The sequence below is a fragment of the Schistocerca cancellata genome, chromosome 7 (genome assembly GCF_023864275.1).
Source record: "Schistocerca cancellata isolate TAMUIC-IGC-003103 chromosome 7, iqSchCanc2.1, whole genome shotgun sequence".
In the NCBI taxonomy this organism is placed as follows: Eukaryota; Metazoa; Arthropoda; class Insecta; order Orthoptera; family Acrididae; genus Schistocerca; species Schistocerca cancellata.
In genome coordinates, this window is record NC_064632.1 from 535,731,401 (window position 1) to 535,751,155 (window position 19,755).

A 19,755-nucleotide genomic window follows, 5' to 3' on the forward strand; every position below is an offset into this window, starting at 1 on the left:
GTCTTTTTTCCTCATAGTCCATGTTTCAGGGCCATATAGAAGAACACTCCATACAAGACATTTTATGAGTCTCTTTCTGAGTTCTCTGTCCAGACCGCTGCAGATGATTCCCTTTTTCTTATAAAACGCCTCTTTTACCATTGCTATCGTTGTTTTAATTTCTGTGGTGCACTTCCAGTCGGTGTCTATCCTGCTTTCAAGATACTTAAAATTTTGCACCTGTTCTAGTGTTTCTCCATTCAGCACAATTTTTATTTCCTTATTTCCTCCTATTGCCTATACGTTTGTTTTATTTGTGTTAATTTTCATTCCATATTTTTTTCCGTTAGTTGCAATGGTGTCCACCAAATCCTGTAATTCTTTTTCCCCTGTGGCTAGAAGGACCATGTCATCAGCAAATCTCAAGCACCCTACTCTTCTTCCTCCAATTTCAACTCCTTTGTCATCTAATGAGCATTAGTCAATCATATTTTCCAAGTACAGATTGAAAAGCGTAGGTGATAAACAGCATCCTTGTCTTACTCCTTTCCCTAGTCTGATCCAGTTTGTACTTTCTCCTCTCACTTTAACTGAAACTTTTTGATTAAGGTATAATGACTTTATAAGTCTTATGGTTTTCCAGTCCACTCTCTTTTCCCTCGCAATAGTCACCAGCTTGTCCCAAACCACATTGTCAAATGCCTTTTCTAAATCGATGAAGCACATATATAGGTCTCTTCCTTTTTCAATAAACCTTTCTCCCAAGATTCGTAGGAGCGCTATTGCATCTCTGGTGCCCGTATTCCGTCTAAAGCCAAACTGCTCCTCGCCGAGATTCTCCTCTATTACTTTTTCAAGTCTTTTAGTAATTATTCTTAACATCACTTTGGCTGCATGTGAAATGAGGCTGATTGTCCTGTGCTCGCTGCATTTCTTGGTTCCTTGTTTTTTCGGTAATGGAATCATTACTGTTGTCAAAAAGTCCTCAGGCCATTCACCACTGTCATATATTTTATTACATAACCTCAATATTTCTCTTATTCCATTGTGGTTCAAGCATTTTAATATTTCTCCCGGTATTGTTTCTGTACCTACTGCTTTGCCATTTTTCATTGCAGCAATGGCAGACTTTACTTCTTCCATTATGATGGTCGGTCCTTTCTCTTCATCACTTACACTGTTGTGTGATTCAAGTTCCAGAGTTTCTGGTTTGCTATTTATGTCATATAGCTGTTTTGTATATTCTTCCCATCTCTGGAGGACATCGTCACGACCTTTGTACACTACCTCTTCGTCTTTACTCAAAATTTCCATAGTAGCACTTCCTGCTCTGTTTTGTTCCCATGTCATAGTCTTTACTCTGTTGTTTAGTAAGTCGCATCTTCCCTTCTTGTTCAGTTCTTCAATTTCATCACATTCCTCTTTTAGCCATTTTTTCCTAGCCTGCTCTGTTTCTCTTCGGTATATCTTTCTTGCATCTTCAGTGTTCTTGTTTTTCAATTTCTTCTCTCCTCCATCTTGGAAATCATTTCTTGTGTGACCCATGGATTTTTTGACCTTTTCCCTTTTACATATCCTATATTTTGTTGTCCTGCTTTAATGATTCCTTCTTTCAGCATATTCCAGTACTCGTTGGCATTATCAGGTGCTTCTTTGTCTCGTAATGTGTTTAGAAAGTCCCGAGACAGCATTTCTGTAATTTGTTCTTTGTTGGACCTTATCTTCTCTAGATCCGACTTCTCCACCATTGTCGCCATTTTCAGTTTTTTCATTCTTATTTCTATTTCTGCCATAAGTAAGTTGTGGTCACTATTAATATCTGCACCTGGTAATGTGTGCACCTTCTTGATTCCATTCCTGTATCTTTCTTCTACCAGTATAAAATCGATTTGGTTTCTGTATTTATCCCCTGGTGATTTCCAAGTGTAGAGCCTCCTCGTATGGTTCTTGAACCATGTGTTTGCCGCTATCAGCTGCCTTTCCCTGCAGAAGTCAATTAACCATTCACCTCTGTCATTTCTCTTTCCAAGACCACGACTGCCTACTATGTTTCCCTCTTTCCCTTCTCCCACAATGGCGTTCCAGTCTCCCATTACTATTTTGCAGCATTTTTTATTTTCGTCCATTATTCTCTCTATTACATTGTACGTTTCCTCTACAATTTGGTCATCATGTTCTGAAGTTGGCATATACACCTGGACAATCAGTAAATCTTTTTGTGTTCCTTTCAGCCTTACACCAATAACCCGGTCATTTGCATAGTCTACATATTCCACACATTTAGCCAATTCCTTTGTCATAATCATTCCTACTCCATTAATTCCTTTTACTTCTCCTCCTGAGTAGTAGAATACATATTCATCTGACTGCAACTCTCCATGTCCATTCCATCTTACCTCAGCAACTCCTACGAGGTCCATATGATTCTTTTCCATGTCTCTTTTAAGGTTTTCTAGTTTTCCTGCTTGTGCAGAGTTCTGATATTCCAGGTACCAATTCTCGTTTTGATTTTTTGCCTCCTTTCAAGTTATCCCCCCCGGAGATCCGAATGGGGGACTATTTTACCTCCGGACACTGATTTAACATGAGAGGAAGCCATTTTTTGTGCATAAAATGGAGACTGCATTATGCGGGTAAGATAATCTGTGGTGGTATTCCGTTGCCTTCCGCAGTTCTGGAGGCCGCCCCTAACATGGGATACAGACGCCTTTTGCAGCCGCCCGCTCCGGGTCAGACGCTGCATGAGAAGTATAGGTTGGAAAATGAAAGACCCCTAGCCCTCGAAAGCTAATAGCGTCAGGGTCGAAAAAGAACAAGAGCTGGCCGAGGGTGGCCAGATAGGAAAGATAAAAGTGAGGAGCCTGGCATAAGTAAGTTGAAGCAATGCCAGGACTCAGCTCAGGGCCCCGTGGTCGCCAGCCACGTATCACTAGGTGTGACTCCCTGAGGAAAGTGGAAACACTAACAACCGTAAAATATCTTGCGGTAAGGTTTCGGAGAGACCTAAAGAAGAATGACCTCATAAAAATGAAGAAAAGAGAATGCCAGGCTGAGATTCACTGCAAGACTATTAAGGAAGAATTATTAATCCACGAGAGAAGTTGCTAATGAAATACTCGTTTGACCGATCCTAAGTTTGCTCATCTGTCTGGGACTCTTTGCATGTTGAATTACAAACAGAGATACAGCAGACCAAATACTGAGCGGCGTGGTTTGCCACGGGATTGTTCAGCATGCGCTATAGCTTAAGGATAGAACACAAGAGGTTCACTCCTAAAATGCCGAAGGCGTACGTTCCAGCATGAGTTGCGCAACGTACTAACGTCACGGATATGTTGTTGCTTTTATGGAGCTCAGTCCGAAAACTTGTTACATGTAGGTCTCCATGTTAGTCTATACTGGGCAATCCTTTCCATTTTGCGTACCTTCTGATACCAACATACATCTGAATCTGCTTCCTGTAGTCAGGCCTCGGCTTTCGTCAACAATATGTACCGACCATACCTCCCTTCATTAACAAATTTACGTGACCTAGATGCTTCAGAATGTGTTCTAGGCACATAATCTAGCTAAATTCCGGGACATATTTCTTTTTCCTCCGTTGTGATTCAATATATCCCCACGAGTCAACCAACTAACCCATTTAACCTTCATCACCCTTCTGTACAACTACATTTCAAAAGCATCTAGGCTATTCTTGTCTTACACTCATACAGTTCGCGTTCTCCTTTCGTATAAGATACAAACCAGACTAATGCCTTCAATAATCACATCCTAACACTTAAATTTATGTTCGATGACAATAATTTCTGTTTTTCTGAGACTCATTTCTGGCTATTTCCACTCTGCATTTTTCTATCCCAACAGAAAACATGTCTCCACTTTTAGTGTCTCATGTGCTAATTCACTTCCCTTAGTATAAAATAACTTAATTCGACAATTTATTAACCTTGTTTGGCTTTCGTTGACGTTTACTTTGTAACCGTTTTTCGAGGCACAATCCTTTCCACAATCCTTTCTGTTCAGCTGTTCTTCCAAATTCTTTGCGTCTCTGACGAAATTACAATGTCATCGGCAAATCTCGAAATTTTTAGTTTTCTTTTTCTTTCTGAACTTTACCTCTGTTTTCAAATTTCTCATTGGTTTACTTCACAAATGCTCTACAACACTTTCGCTCTAGCTTCTCAGTAATTGTTTCCCATTAAAGCTCTTCGACTATAAGAATTGCGTTTTGATTTCTTGACAAGTTGTGGAGAACTATGTTCTCCCATATATTTTCTTCACAGCCTGGAATTTTTAGTAGTATATTCCAGTCAGTATTCCCGAAAGCTTGCTCCACACTTACAAATTCTGCGTGCCTTCTATGATAAGACCCAGGATAAGTTTACCATCTCGTGTTCCAACATTTCTCCAGAATCTACACTGATCTACCCCATGGTCAGCCTTCACTAGGTTTCGTTTTCCTGTAAATAATTCGTGTCAGTATTTTCCAGCGATGACTTGTTAAACTGATGGTTAGTAATTATTCATATTACCTCGTGTTTTGTTTAGAATTCGAATCGTTAATTCTTCTTCACGTCTCAGGAAATTCCGCCTGCCTAATTTATCTTTCACACCAGGTCGAATAAATTTGCCATAGTATGTTATCCCTTGGACGGCAGCGATTTCTACGCCGCGTGCCTAGTTTCGAATTTGGTCTTTCAGCGCTACGTCAAATTCTTCTCACAGTATCATAACTCCTACCTCATCTTCAAGTATTTCCTCTTCCCTGTCTAGAATAATGCCTTCAAGTTTGTTTTCTTTGTAATTATTTTGTATAATCCTACCACCTAAGCCTCCTCTTGTCCAAGAATTTCTTAAGGGTCTTGACTCTTATCAGTATTTCATCTCTCAAAGTTACCCCATCATCTTCTACTGTTGGGCTTTGATCTTTGCCCAGTACTTCGCATCCGCTGCCGATGTAACTCCAATTTTTCTTCTGTCCAGAGGGTATCTTTGCTTCGGGGTTCCCCTGAAATCAAAAAATTGTTCATGTGGCTCTAAGCACTATGGGACTTAACATCTGAGGTCATCATTCCCCTAGACTTAGAACTACTTAAACCTGACTAACCTAAGGACATCACACACATGCCCGAGGCAGGATTCGAACATGCGACCGTGGCAGCAGCGCGGTTCCGGACTGGAGCGCGTAGAATCGCTCGGCCACAGCGGCCGGCCCCTGAAATCCTTGGGCTACCTTCAGGATACGTCTCACAGACCATCTGCTCTGGAGATCAGATACGTCCAGTTCTGCAATGTCCTTTTCAGTTTCTGTCAGCCAAGTCGAGCGAACCTTGTTGTTCTTCCACAAGGTGAACAAACGGTTGGTCAATCTGCTTGGAGGCAATCTTACAACATTGCTATAGGAAGCTACCTTTCTTTATCTTGCACAATCAGAGGATCTCTCGATATGTACGCAGAGCTCCGAGTTACTTCTTCTTCTGAATTCCCCCATCTTCTTCTACCGGGCCTAGGATCTACCAGAGGATTCTCTCTGACTTCCAGTTTCTCCATCAGACCTCTCCGGTTCATGGAAAGACATTCCATGGCATGAAGAGCTTCTGCTCGTATGACTGATGTGTAGTGCTTGAGTTTCAGGTTGCGTGACAGGAATATATATATATATATATATATATATATATATATATATATATATATATATATATATATATTTTGTAGGTGCTCATAGCTAGTCGATAGGCTAGTTCCAGCTTGTTGACTATCGTGGGTAATTACGTTTTTTCTGATAAGTTGGGTTCGGTCCATTCCCCGAGATACTTAAACTTCTCAGTCCTTTTGATGTTTTCCTGGTCTAGCAACACCTCTCTGTTAAGTCCTTTGATGTTGGTGACGAACTCTGTTAACTTTGTTTTCTCCAGCAACACTTGAAGATTTACAAATCTTTAACATATTGCAGCGTGTCAGCAACTGTGAAATGTACAGCAAATAAACAATGTTTTCAGCCTTCAGTTGCAAGGTAATTTTACTCGTTTACCTAGGTTTCGATTCCAGTAATGGAATCTTCTTCAGAACAACAATGAAATTATTTTGTTTTAATTTTTAATCTGTGACATGGCCAGTGTTTGGCTCACAAAATAATTTCATTGTTGTTCTGAAGAAGATTCCATTACTGGAATCGAAACCTAGGTAAACGAGTAAAATTACCTTGCAACTGAAGGCTGAAAACATTGTTTATTTGCTGAACACTTGAAGACCCACTTCGGCTACCTGCTGTTTGAGTTAAATCAGTTATTCCGACAGCGGGCTCTTTAAGTAATTCAACTCCCATTCTAAGTAGGCTGTTTATGATTTCTTATTGGCAACGTTACGTAGCGCTCGGTATGAAAATCACTGGCTGTGCTGTGTGCAGTCTGTGGATAGTTTGAATTGTTGTCTGCCATTGAAATGTTGGGCAGTTGGATGTGAACAGCGCGTAGCGTTACGCAGTTGGAGGTGAGCCGCCAGCAGTGGTGGATGTGGGGAGAGAGATGGCGGAGTTTTGAAATTTGTAAGACTGGATGTCATGAACTGCTATATACATTATGACTTTTGAACTCTATTGAGGTAAATACATTGTTTGTTCTCTATCAAAGTCTTTCATTTGCTAACTATGCCTATTGGTAGTTAGTGCCTTCAGTTGTTTGAATCTTTCATTTTGCTGGCAGTAGTGGCGCTCGCTGTATTGCAGTAGTTCGAGTAACGAAGATTTTTGGTGAGGTAAGTGATTTGTGAAAGGTATAGGTTAATGTTAGTCAGGGCCATTCTTTTGTAGGGATTTTTGAAAGTCAGATCGCGTTGCGCTAAAAATATTGTGTGTCAGTTTAAACACAGTCATGTATAATTGTTCTAAGGGAAAGTTTCACCACGAATTAAATACACTGAAATAACAAATTATTGGATAGCGATATGCACATATACAGAGGTATAAAGAGCAGTGCCTTGGCGCAGCTCTCATTTTTTACCCAGATGATTGATATGAGAAAGTTTCCGACGTTATGATAGCCTTACGACGAGAATTATCAGATCATCAACTCGGAATGGTAGTTGGAGCTAAATGCATGGGACTTGCTGTTTCGGAATTCGTTTGGGAATTGAATATTCAGACGTCCACAGTATCAAGAATGTACCGGGAAAACCAAATTTCAGGCATTACCTCTCACGACGGACAACTTACAGACCAAGAGCAGCGACGTTTGCCTAGAGTTGTCAGTGTTAACAGAGAAGCAGCACTGCTTCGAATATGTGCAGAAATCTACATCTACATCTACATCTACATCCATACTCCGCAAGCCACCTGACGGTGTATGGCGGAGGGTACCTTGAGTACCTCTATCGGTTCTCCCTTCTATTCCAGTCTCGTATTGTTCGTGGAAAGAAGGATTGTCTGTATGCCTCTGTGTGGGCTCTAATCTCTCTGATTTTATCCTCATGGTCTCTTCGCGAGATATACGTAGGAGGGAGCAATATACTGCTTGACTCTTCGGTGAAGGTATGTTCTCGAAACTTTAACAAAAGCCCGTACCGAGCTACTGAGCGTCTCTCCTGCAGGGTCTTCCACTGGAGTTTATCTATCATCTCCGTAACGCTTTCGCGATTACTAAATGATCCTGTAACGAAGCGCGCTGCTCTCCATTGGATCTTCTCTATATCTTCTATCAACCCTATCTGGTACGGATCCCACACTGCTGAGCAGTATTCAAGCAGTGGGCGAACAAGCGTACTGTAACCAACTTCCTTTGTTTTCGGACTGCATTTCCTTAGGATTCTTCCAATGAATCTCAGTCTGGCATCTGCTTTACGGACGATCAACATTATATGCTTATTCCATTTTAAATCACTGCTAATGCGTACTCCCAAATAATTTATGGTATTAACTGCTTCCAGTAGCTGACCTGCTATTTTGTAGCTAAATGATAAAGGATCTATTTTTCTGTGTATTCGCAGCACATTACACTTGTCTACATTGATATTCAATTGCCATTCCCTGCACCATGCATCAATTCGCTGCAGATCCTCCTGCATTTCAGTACAATTTTCCATTGTTACAACCTCTCGATACACCACAGCATCATCTACAAAAAGCCTATTTGCAGCTATTCACAGAATCAGTGTGAGACGAACGACGAAGGTATCTGTTAGGACAATGCGACTAAAAGTGGAGTTAATGGGCTATAGCAGCAGACGACCGATGCTAGTGCCGTTGCTAAGAGAACGCAGCGCCTCTTCTAGGCTTGTGACCATAGCGGCTGGACCACAGACGACTGGAAAACCATGGCCTGGGCAGATGAGTCCTGGTTTTAGTTAGTATGAGATAATGGTAGTGTTCGAGGGTAGCACCGATCCCACGTATCCATGGATCCAAGATACCAAAAAGGCGAACTTGTGGTGGCTCTAGAATGGTGTGCGCTGTGTTTACATGGAATGGACCGGATGCTCTGGTCCAACTGCTATTTGGAGACTATTTGCAGCTATTCACGGACTTCATGTTTCCAAACAACGATGGAATTTTTATGCATGACAATGCATCATTTCACCAGTCCACAGTTGTTCACTATCGGTTTGAAGAACATTCTGAACAATTCGAGCGAATGATTTGGCTCCGCAGATCGTCCGACATGAAACCCATCTAACATGCATAGGACATAACCCAGAGCCCTGTTCGTAAACAAAACACTGCACTAGGAATACTTCCGCGGTTATGGACGGCTATAAAGGCAACATAGTTCAATATTTCAGCGTGGGACTTCCAACGACTTGAATCCACGCTAGGTCGAGTTGATGCATTAACCGGGAAAAAGGAGGTTCAGTTCAATATTAGGAAGTATCCCATGACGTCTGTCACATCATCCGATTACTTTACAAATGAATTGCTGTATCAAATGTTTAATGTGCAAACTTTATGATCGGAGACGCAAAATCCTAATTATGTCACTTCATTAGTTTCGTATTATTTATCCATATCCTAGTGAAAAACTCCAGACCAGAAGTAGTAAATCAGATAAATGTTACGTTATATATATACACTCCTGGAAATTGAAATAAGAACACCGTGAATTCATTGTCCCAGGAAGGGGAAACTTTATTGACACATTCCTGGGGTCAGATACATCACATGATCACACTGACACAACCACAGGCACATAGACACAGGCCACAGAGCATGCACAATGTCGGCACTAGTACAGTGTATATCCACCTTTCGCAGCAATGCAGGCTGCTATTCTCCCATGGAGACGATCGTAGAGATGCTGGATGTAGTCCTGTGGAACGGCTTGCCATGCCATTTCCACCTGGCGCCTCAGTTGGACCAGCGTTCGTGCTGGACGTGCAGACCGCGTGAGACGACGCTTCATCCACTCCCAAACATGCTCAATGGGGGACAGATCCGGAGATCTTGCTGGCCAGGGTAGTTGACTTACACCTTCTAGAGCACGTTGGGTGGCACGGGATACATGCGGACGTGCATTGTCCTGTTGGAACAGCAAGTTCCCTTGCCGGTCTAGGAATGGTAGAACGATGGGTTCGATGACGGTTTGGATGTACCGTGCACTATTCAGTGTCCCCTCGACGATCACCAGTGGTGTACGGCCACTGTAGGAGATCGCTCCCCACACCATGATGCCGGGTGTTGGCCCTGTGTGCCTCGGTCGTATGCAGTCCTGATTGTGGCGCTCACCTGCACGGCGCCAAACACGCATACGACCATCATTGGCACCATGGCAGAAGCGACTCTCATCGCTGAAGACGACACGTCTCCATTCGTCCCTCCATTCACGCCTGTCGCGACACCACTGGAGGCGGGCTGCACGATGTTGGGGCGTGAGCGGAAGACGGCCTAACGGTGTGCGGGACCGTAGCCCAGCTTCATGGAGACGGTTGCGAATGGTCCTCGCCGATACCCCAGGAGCAACAGTGTCCCTAATTTGCTGGGAAGTGGCGGTGCGGTCCCCTACGGCACTGCGTAGGATCCTACGGTCTTGGCGTGCATCCGTGCGTCGCTGCGGTCCGGTTCCAGGTCGACGGGCCCGTGCACCTTCCGCCGACCACTGGCGACAACATCGATGTACTGTGGAGACCTCACGCCCCACGTGTTGAGCAATTCGGCGGTACGCCCACCCGGCCTCCCGCATGCCCACTATACGCCCTCGCTCAAAGTCCGTCAACTGCACATACGTCCACGCTGTCGCGGCATGCTACCAGTGTTAAAGACTGCGATGGAGCTCCGTATGCCACGGCAAACTGGCTGACACTGACGGCGGCGGTGCACAAATGCTGCGCAGCTAGCGCCATTCGACGGCCAACACCGCGGTTCCTGGCGTGTCCGCTGTGCCGTGCGTGTGATCATTGCTTGTACAGCCCTCTCGCAGTGTCCGGTGCAAGTATGGTGGGTCTGACACACCGGTGTCAATGTGTTCTTTTTTCCATTTCCAGGAGTGTATATGTTCACGTACAACAATGTTTGGTAAACTGTGTAATTTACTCACGCATTCCAATATTTATGACGTCATGTGTCTTGAAATATGTGTAATACACCGATATAGTTTTGCATGTAACTTTAGTGGCATCTGCCGATACTGTCTGCAAAATGTGTCGTCAATAGAGTTGGTAGTAAAGAAGTATTGAATAAAAAAGTTGTTCTTGATACAGAAGTTGTACTGATTGAACAGCGAAAATGTAGAAGCGATATTTTTTTCTTTCATTATCTTGATGGTGTGTCAGTGAGGAAAAGTTCTGATGGGGTTTGTAATCTTTGCTAGAAATCACTAAGTTCTCTCATTGTTAACTAGTGGTCGAACAAAGTCTGGCTAATTTAGGCGCTGTAGGTTATGGTGTCTTAAGATGTACTTCACTTACTCCACTATATCACTAACATAAGTTTACACCTCTCAATGAGTGGAATATGACAGGACTTTAAATTTTTAAATTTGGTCGAAAGTTATATGTATTACTACTGGATATATGTTCCGTCTGTTATGCAAATACTCTTTTTACATATATACCAATGACAGACGGAACTCGTATCCAGAAACTTGATCTGGAAACACAGTCACTGTAGAGAAGCAAAAGCAAATAATTAATACTGGAAATACCGACAGTTAAATTCTTTTTGGCCATCGAAGCCATTATATAGATATCCCACAGCTAGAACTGGGTGGCAGATTTAACCGTTTAATGATAGACTAGAGATATCTGCGATAACAATACTGAGCGTTATGAATTGCAATATCACCTGTGTCAGTAGTAGCAAAGACGAGAGGCAAATATTTGGCTGGCAGGATTCCGTGAAAGTGCCGTAAATCCCAAAATTTTAAAAACAGTGTCGTATAATTGGGCATCTCTGTGACTCTTTCAGCGCTTTTTCTAATATAACCCTATACAAATATGTACTGCAATATATAATTTCCGAGTAAATGGAATTTCACGACTTTTGTTCCTTAATTTCGATGGCAATAAAGTTTTTATGAGTAATGGTGAATTAAGAATATGAAATGTTAACGGACAAAAAGTTCCCCCCAGCGTAGGACAACAGTGTGACATGCTGTCTAGGATAGGAAAAGTAGAGTTACCTACTAAAAGAGAGTCTGACCTAGTGTTTCGCTGTGAAATACAGTTAAAAGTTTGTTACAATTTTTCTCGATTTTACGAGTTTTGTTTCATCAATTTGTCACAAAATTTGCCAATTTGTTGAGGTTTATTCTCCTGCATTTCTTAAAATGAAAATAGTTATAGGTGTGCCCTCATTGAAACAAAATAACAACGAAAAGAGTGCTAAATTCCATTAAACAAAGCAATTAAAAAATACATTTACACACTCATATTCATTTCTGTTCAGTAGAAACCCCTGCAAGAAAAAAGTCGCAACACGCACATTTAACACAATATCTTCTAAACAATGTGGCCGTGCGGTTCTAGGCGCTACAGTCTGGAGCCGACCGACCGCTACGGTCGCAGGTTCGAATACTGCCTCGGGCATGGATGTGTGTGCTGTCCTTAAGTTAGTTAGGTTTAATTAGTTCTACGTTCTAGGCGACTGATGACCTCAGAAGTAGTCGCATAGTGCTCAGAGCCATTTGAACCATTTTTCTAAGCAAAGTGATTGGATCAAACTGTTTGACATTTACTTCAAAGGTCAGTGGTATGTGAAAAATCAAAATCCTGCACACTAATACGACGTTCTGAGCATCTGTTTGCTATCCTTGCAAACAAAGTTATAATGTGAAATAAAACTTCGTCTTGTTCACTAACCCAGTGACTGATGAGACTAATGACGGTGATGACATTAATGAGGCTTGTTTCCTACAATCACAGTTGTCACACTTGTTTCTACAGGTATATGCACTGTCACAAAATTACCCCTGTAATCTACAGAAATAACATCTTTCTCTTTCCAGTGGTTGAAGAAAAATTCTTAGGAAATTTAACTATTCTACAGAATGCCCTGCACATATAATTTATTCATTTCAGGTTTCGTTCAGTTAGTGAGCTCTTCAAATTTACTAGCAGCTGTAGTAGTTTCCAAAAACACTACACTTTTTCAAGTTCCAAATGAAATGACTTTGTGATCAGCTCAGGCTTCATGCATGTTTTGCAGCACCTGTCATTAATGACAGTACTGTGCAAGAACACACTACAGCAGAAATAAATGTTGTGTGTTGACCCAAGCTACAGTATTTGAGAGTAAAAAGCTGCAGCTCGCTGTCGCAAAGTAATAGCTAGGTCACAATATTGTACAAGTTTACGGCACATTCGAGAAACTAGTGCGAGCTCATGTAAAATACTGCTCGAGCACTATGACTTTTCATCAAGTAGGCAGCACTGCAAAGAACGAAATAATTTACAGGCCAGTTACTAGAATCGTAACAGATCAATACAGGCCCAACGATAGTAAAAAGGAAATGCTGCGAGTGTTGCCTCAGTGTTGAGAGTTGAAGTTTCTAAATGACTATGCGCTATTATGCTATCAACATCGTACATCGCTCCTAGGGACCTAGAGAATAAGTTATAGGAGATCAGAGTACTTAGCGACATCCACAGACTGAGCCCGCTATGGCAGATCACACCAGGTATATATAGAACGAGCAAAAATATACCTAAATGCTGAAAAATTGAATGAATGTAAGATTTTGCCAAGAATGTAGCAAAGTAGAAGCAAAAATATTTGCAATATATTAACATAAATTTGCGGATGGCTTTGCCATACTTTCTAAAAAAGTGGTATCTGCCGTAATAGAAATTAATCTTCTAGGAAGAATAGCCAGCGTGACCGGTTTAAGAATTTCTGCAGAAGAAAACGATGTTTTAACAAACAAGACTACTACGGAACTTTTGGAAGGACATATTGCCAAGATAGAAAAGGTTAAAAAGTTTTAATGTCTTGGGAAGACATTCCAGGTATTTGGTTTGAAGAAAGCCGCTGAAGAAGAGAGGATACGTGAAATGGAAAAGGCATGCGGTAAAATTATAGACTTTTCCAATAAAAACTGCCTGTCTAAAAATGTAAAACTAAGGCGTTACAGTACATCAGTGGAGACCAAATATCTGCATGTAAGCGGATCCCTAGAGTTAAACTATAAAACATAAATAATAGAAAGGCGAATCATTCGGAAAATATCAGGTTCACTAAAACGCTTAGAAAGTTAGAAATTAAGAAGTGACGATGAATTTTATGGGAACTTGGAAAAATTATTAGAAGCAATGGGAAGGGGAAAGCTGGTATTCTCTGGACATCTACATCTAATGCGAGAGAGTAGATTAACCAAAAATAGCTTCAAATATTTTTGGGATAGAAAAATCAGCAAGCAGTGGGACCCACATAGTATAATAGGACTTAGAAAAAAATATGGAACTAAATCAACAATTGAGAGATATGTTTTGGGTAAAATTTCTGAATATGGGACGATGCCAACGCAAGCGAACGAAAAAAACTGGTTTAAATTGTTCAGAAGACAAGAAGAAAACGCACAAGTGAAAGACAGGTGGAAGAAAAGAAGAGACCAACTTGTAATGAACTGACACTGGAATGTGGTCCTTTGTTGGCCCATCTGAGAAGAGGAGAAATAGAACAACAAACACTTTGCGTAAAGCGTGATTATTTGTATTCCGAAATAACAACAACGCTAGGGAGATGCAGTCGGCTATCTCGCGTCAGGGCTGTTGACAGTTTCACGCTAGGCAAAAAAAAAAAAAAAAAAGCGCGGCGCCTTCACGAAGACACATGCACATCTGTAGACGTCACAGTGTCAGCGTGCTAAACACGTCAGTAGCGCCCCAAGACTAAGCTCACACCTCCTAAAGGTGCCAAGTGCTTCCCCTTACAGGACACTGCTTAGAAAATGAGAAACATATCGAAGTTAGAAAGAAAGAAGAATTCTCTAGAACTATGTAACGTTTCGTAACACCAATGTTAAAATTAACTTAGGCACAGAAAATAATCTAGGAATGAAGGTAATTCACAGAAAAAACCAAACTCAGGAATGTGGCAAGGAGGAATGAATATGTTCTACATCGGAGAAACACGACTAAAATGTGATGCAAGTCACACATAACTTATAAACGAAAGAGAAAACAACCTCTCTTATTTTGTATGTATCTTCGAGAAAAATCTCTATTCTCCAGTAGATATAAGCACTGATCTTTCCACTCTTCATGCAGTCACAAAAGGAAGCTACATGAGTACCTTGCAGGAAATCTAATTCTACACTCATTTGGCAAGAAATGCAACCAACAGCCTAAATTAATAAAGAAAACGCAGCAATAAAATACGTGTTGAGAATTTCAACCAAATTCATATCAGAGATATATAATTGAGATCAAAAGACAATCCTAAATTTTACGTGTGTTATAAATCGATTTTGATCAAACGTAAAAGTTTTAAAAGCAAACCATGTCTGACATGTACATTGATAATGTAAAAGTCATCCCAAATATAACAAAAAATCGCACATACTTATCGCGTAAGTAAAAAATTATAATACAACTAAATGTTACAGATTTACAAGAAAATATTTAAATGCATAAAAAAAACTGAGTGAAGTATTCAACGATGAACTTGAAGGAATTACAATTGCAATCTGCCCAGACGAAAGACGAGAAAAATGGTGGAAAAAGTAGTTTGCGTCATTGATTAATAATCAAAACATATTGGGTCCTGGCTTCGGACCTAAACAATCCTTACGTTTTCAAGTAATACCATCAGCAATGACGGCCGAGACTTCCAGCAAAAGAATTCGCCCTCTCTCTGCAAATGGCCCTGTGACAGAGGCCGTGACGGTGCCCCAAGGTTCAGGCCAGATTCTTGTCCTCGAAGTGGGAAACTGCTCCAGAACTACAGAAGAATCAGCATTGGCCAACGGCATGAGGGTGTAGGAGGCTTGGTAACATTAAAGATACGTAATCCGTGTCCACATAATGTGTGCCCTGTAATTGAAATATAATGCTAATGTCTCCTATGGCAAAAATTTCCGGACTGGTGCCCCCTTCGGAGTTCCAGGAGAATAACGAGCGACGTATAACATTCTATCAGTTGGGGCATAAAATGTCAGAAGTCTGAACAAAGTAGGAAAGCTATAAAATCTAAAAATGGAAATGAATAGCCACAGTCTCGATATAGTGGGTTTCAGTGAAGTGAAATAGAAAGAAGGTAAGGATTTCTTATCATACGAACATAGGACAATATCAACAGCAGCATACAATGGTATAACGAGAGTAGGATTCGCTACGAATAGGAAGTAGGACAGAGGATGAGGTGCTGTGAGCAGTTTCCCTCATTAAATTCGACTGCAAAGCATACAACTATAGACCAAGGTATACATCCCAATGTCGCAGGCAGAAGATGAATGCATATATGAGAATATGGAATGGTTAATTCAGTACGTAAAGTGAGATGAAAATTTAGTAATCATAGGTAACTGGAATGTAGTTCTAGGGGAAGGAACAAAAGACAGGTCTACAAGAGGATCTGGGCTTGGTGTTAGGAGTGAGACAGAAGGAGGATCAATTGAGCTCTCCAACAAAATAGATATTGTAGTAGGGAATACCCTGTTCAAGAATCACAAGAGGAGGAGGAATACCTGTAAAAGACGCAGAGACATGGTAAGATCCTAGTTACATTAAATAATGTTCGGACGATATTTCGAAATGAGTTATTGGATTGTAAGGCGTACCCAGAAGCAAATATAGACTCAGATCAAAATTAGTAATAACGAAGAGTATAACTAAATTCAAGAGTAACGCACGGAAGAATCAGTCTTTAAGGAAGTGCCATTCTGAAGGACTGAGGAATAATGTGATGCGTTTGAAGTTTGCTAAGAATGTGGATACTGGGATAAGTAATACCGGAGTAGGCAGTTCAGTTGAAGAGAAGTGGATCAGAAGAAACATTTCTTTCATTCGAAGAAAGAAGGAAGTACAAAACTGCTCGGAGAAAAACGGTAATACAGACATATTAATCGCTTAAGAATGAAATAAATAGTAAGTGCACAGGAATGAATGCTAACTGGCTGAAGGAGAAACAAGAAGTGATCGTCAGGAGGACCGAATCAGCTTATAGAAAAGTGAAAATAACCTTCACTGAAAATAAAAGCAAGGCAGGTAATATTATGAGTGTGATGGAAATCCCACAGCTAAACGCAGAGGAGTGTGTGGTTAGATGGAACGGGTTAAACGAAGATTTCTGTGAGCGGGAGCACTTGCCTGACCACGGGATAAAAGAAAAATTCGAAGTCGATATGGAAGACACAGGGAATGCGGTATTAGAGTCAGGATTTAAAACAGGTGTGGAAGAACTGAGATCAAATAAGTTAGAATGAATAGATAACAATCCATTGGTATTTCTAAAACCACTGGAGGAAGTGGGAACCAAGTGATGCAGCAAGTTGGTGTGTAGAATGCACGAGATTGGCGAGGTACCATAAGAGTTTCAGAAAATTATCATCCACGCCTTTCAGGAGATAGCAACAGCTGTTAAGTGCGGAGCTATCGCACCATCAGTTCACGCACCCAAGCTGCTAACGGGAATAAGATACAGAAGAATGGAAAGAAGTTTGAGGATCCGACAGATGACGATCAGTTTGGCTTTAGGAAAGGTAAAGGCACCATAGAGGCTATGCTAACATTGAGCTTAACAATGGAAGCAAGAATGAAGAAAAATCAAAGCACGCTCACAGGTATTATCGACCTAGAAAAAGCGTCCAACAGTGTAGAACGCAGCAACATGTTAGATATTCTTAGAAAAATAGAAGTGAGGTATAAGGAAAGATGGGTAATATAGAATAGGTACAATTATCACAAGCGAACATTAAGACTGGAAGACCAAAAACGAAATACACGTATTAAAAATGGTCTGTTACAGGGATTAAGCCTCCTACTCCCACTCTTCAATCTGTACATTGAAGAAGCAATGAAGACAGTACGAGGACGTGATGAAAAGTAACGTCTCCGAAATTCTCATGTGAAAACTCTTAAAGATTACGAAATAAAACTACAAGCACATTACACACAAGACTAAGAGAATCCTATTACAGAAAGTGAATAGAAAAAAAGAAAGAAAGAAGCAATATCTGAAACTTCAGGGCAGGTCTGGCAAGAGAGTTAGATGCTGAGATACATAATAAAGAAAAACAAAATTATCATATTGACAGGAACAAAAGCGGAATAAGAGAAACCCCCATAAAAATAATGAATAAACTTAAAATAATGGAACACTCGTCACGTGATTAGACAAGAGAAACACCACGATAGTAATAATATCAGACGAAGACAAAAATAAAACCTTAAATTTTCTAGAATTCAACATAAATAAGCTAAGCACTGATCCAACACAAAGATACCAGAGAAATATGCAGACACTTCTAAGAAATATCTCTCACATACCCACAAAACAGTAAGTGAAATGGCACAAACAAGAGAACACCGCGGCACACACACTGAACAGCCTAAAAAAATGTCAACAAGAAGGGTATTCCTATATATCCAGTTGTGAATTTGAGAAGTGTATCCACATACCTAGTCGGAGACGAACACACATACCTGCAGAAACTTTACTGTATATATGGTCAACAGAAGTATACATAACACTGAACAGCTCATACAAAAAATCAAATATATCAACAAATCCACAACAGCTGTACTCACATCATTTGACATCACATCCACGTACACACCACCACTAAAACCATCAACATCACCCAATAACAATTAGAACAACACAAAGATATTCCCAAACCCCACCTAAAAGAAATAGCTAGCCTTCTAAAACTAATCACAGAGGAAAACTACGAGAATTTCTTGTTTGACAACCAGTTCCGCTCACAAAAGGCTGGGCTTACCATGGGGTCACCAGTCAGCGGATTCCTAGCCAATAACTTCCTCAATCACATCGAAAACAAAATATTTCAAACAGTAGCAAGACCCAAACAAAACAGGATAGTATATCTGTATCACTATGTAGATGACATCATATGCCTTGAGCAAAACAGCCCATAGAATAGGTAACATACTCAAAAAACAAGGTCTAAAAATAGCCTACAGGACAGATAACTCAATACAGAGAAAACTAAGACCGATCAATGCAATAACAGACAAACACGAACTGGCTCATATTTACCAACTGACATGCCAGGACCGCAAACCAATTTATATGTGATAGACAAACAGAAACTTAAATACCAGATACACAGGGCACAAAAGAGCATCAAAAAGTCTACATTTTCAGAGCACTATATGGACATCAAATGCAACTAAACAGACATCAACACTGACTTGAAAGTTCTCGAATGCAGTGACAGTCGTTACAAAAAGTAATAATTGAAGAAAATTATCAAATACAGTGTAACCAATGCAACCACATACAAACATAACACTGGCATTTACTAACTAACATGCCAGCTCTACAAACCAGTTCATATAACATAGACAAACAGAAGCTTTAATACCAGAAACACAGAAGACCATTGAAAAGTAATAGCTGTCATTTCACATTTGCAGAATACCTTATGGACATGAAATACAGCCCAATAGTATCAATACTAACTTGAAAATTCTCAAATGCAGCAACACCCCCATAGAAACTAGTTATTGAAAAAAATTGTCAAATACAAAAAGCCATAGTTGAAGAGGAAGAATAAATAAATGAATACGTAGTTCTCTGCAATGAAACTCTGTTGTCTGCCCTCAAAGAACTATCAGACAACGCAAACTTTTAACACTCCTACCAAACTTTCTTTTCCAAAAACACACACACACACAAATAATTTAGAAAATGTAAATAATAGCAGTATACTAATAAAATAAGTAGAACCCACACCCATTCCCCACTTTATACACACAATCAAACACACTCTCACACACAGACACATACACACACACACACACACACACACACACACACACACACACACACACACACAATCTTCCATACAGAAGTAGTACATGTCAGGCCTAACCATAACATTTCCATTCGTAAAATTTCGAAGTAATTAACGTTTCTACGTTACGTTCTATATGGTTACAGATGAAAAACTGTGAAAGAAGACAAGCGCTGTAAAAAAGAAAAGAAAAACATAAAATCCCAGGAAAACCACACCATGTGGTAACAAGACGTATGTACAAAACTTATGTTAGTTTTTCGTATTTGTAAATACTGTCTTAAACACTCAAATCTATATGTACACGAATAGTAATGTGCATTTTTCTCTTTCAACACTAAGAAAACAAAACCCCACTGATGATTCTGTAACA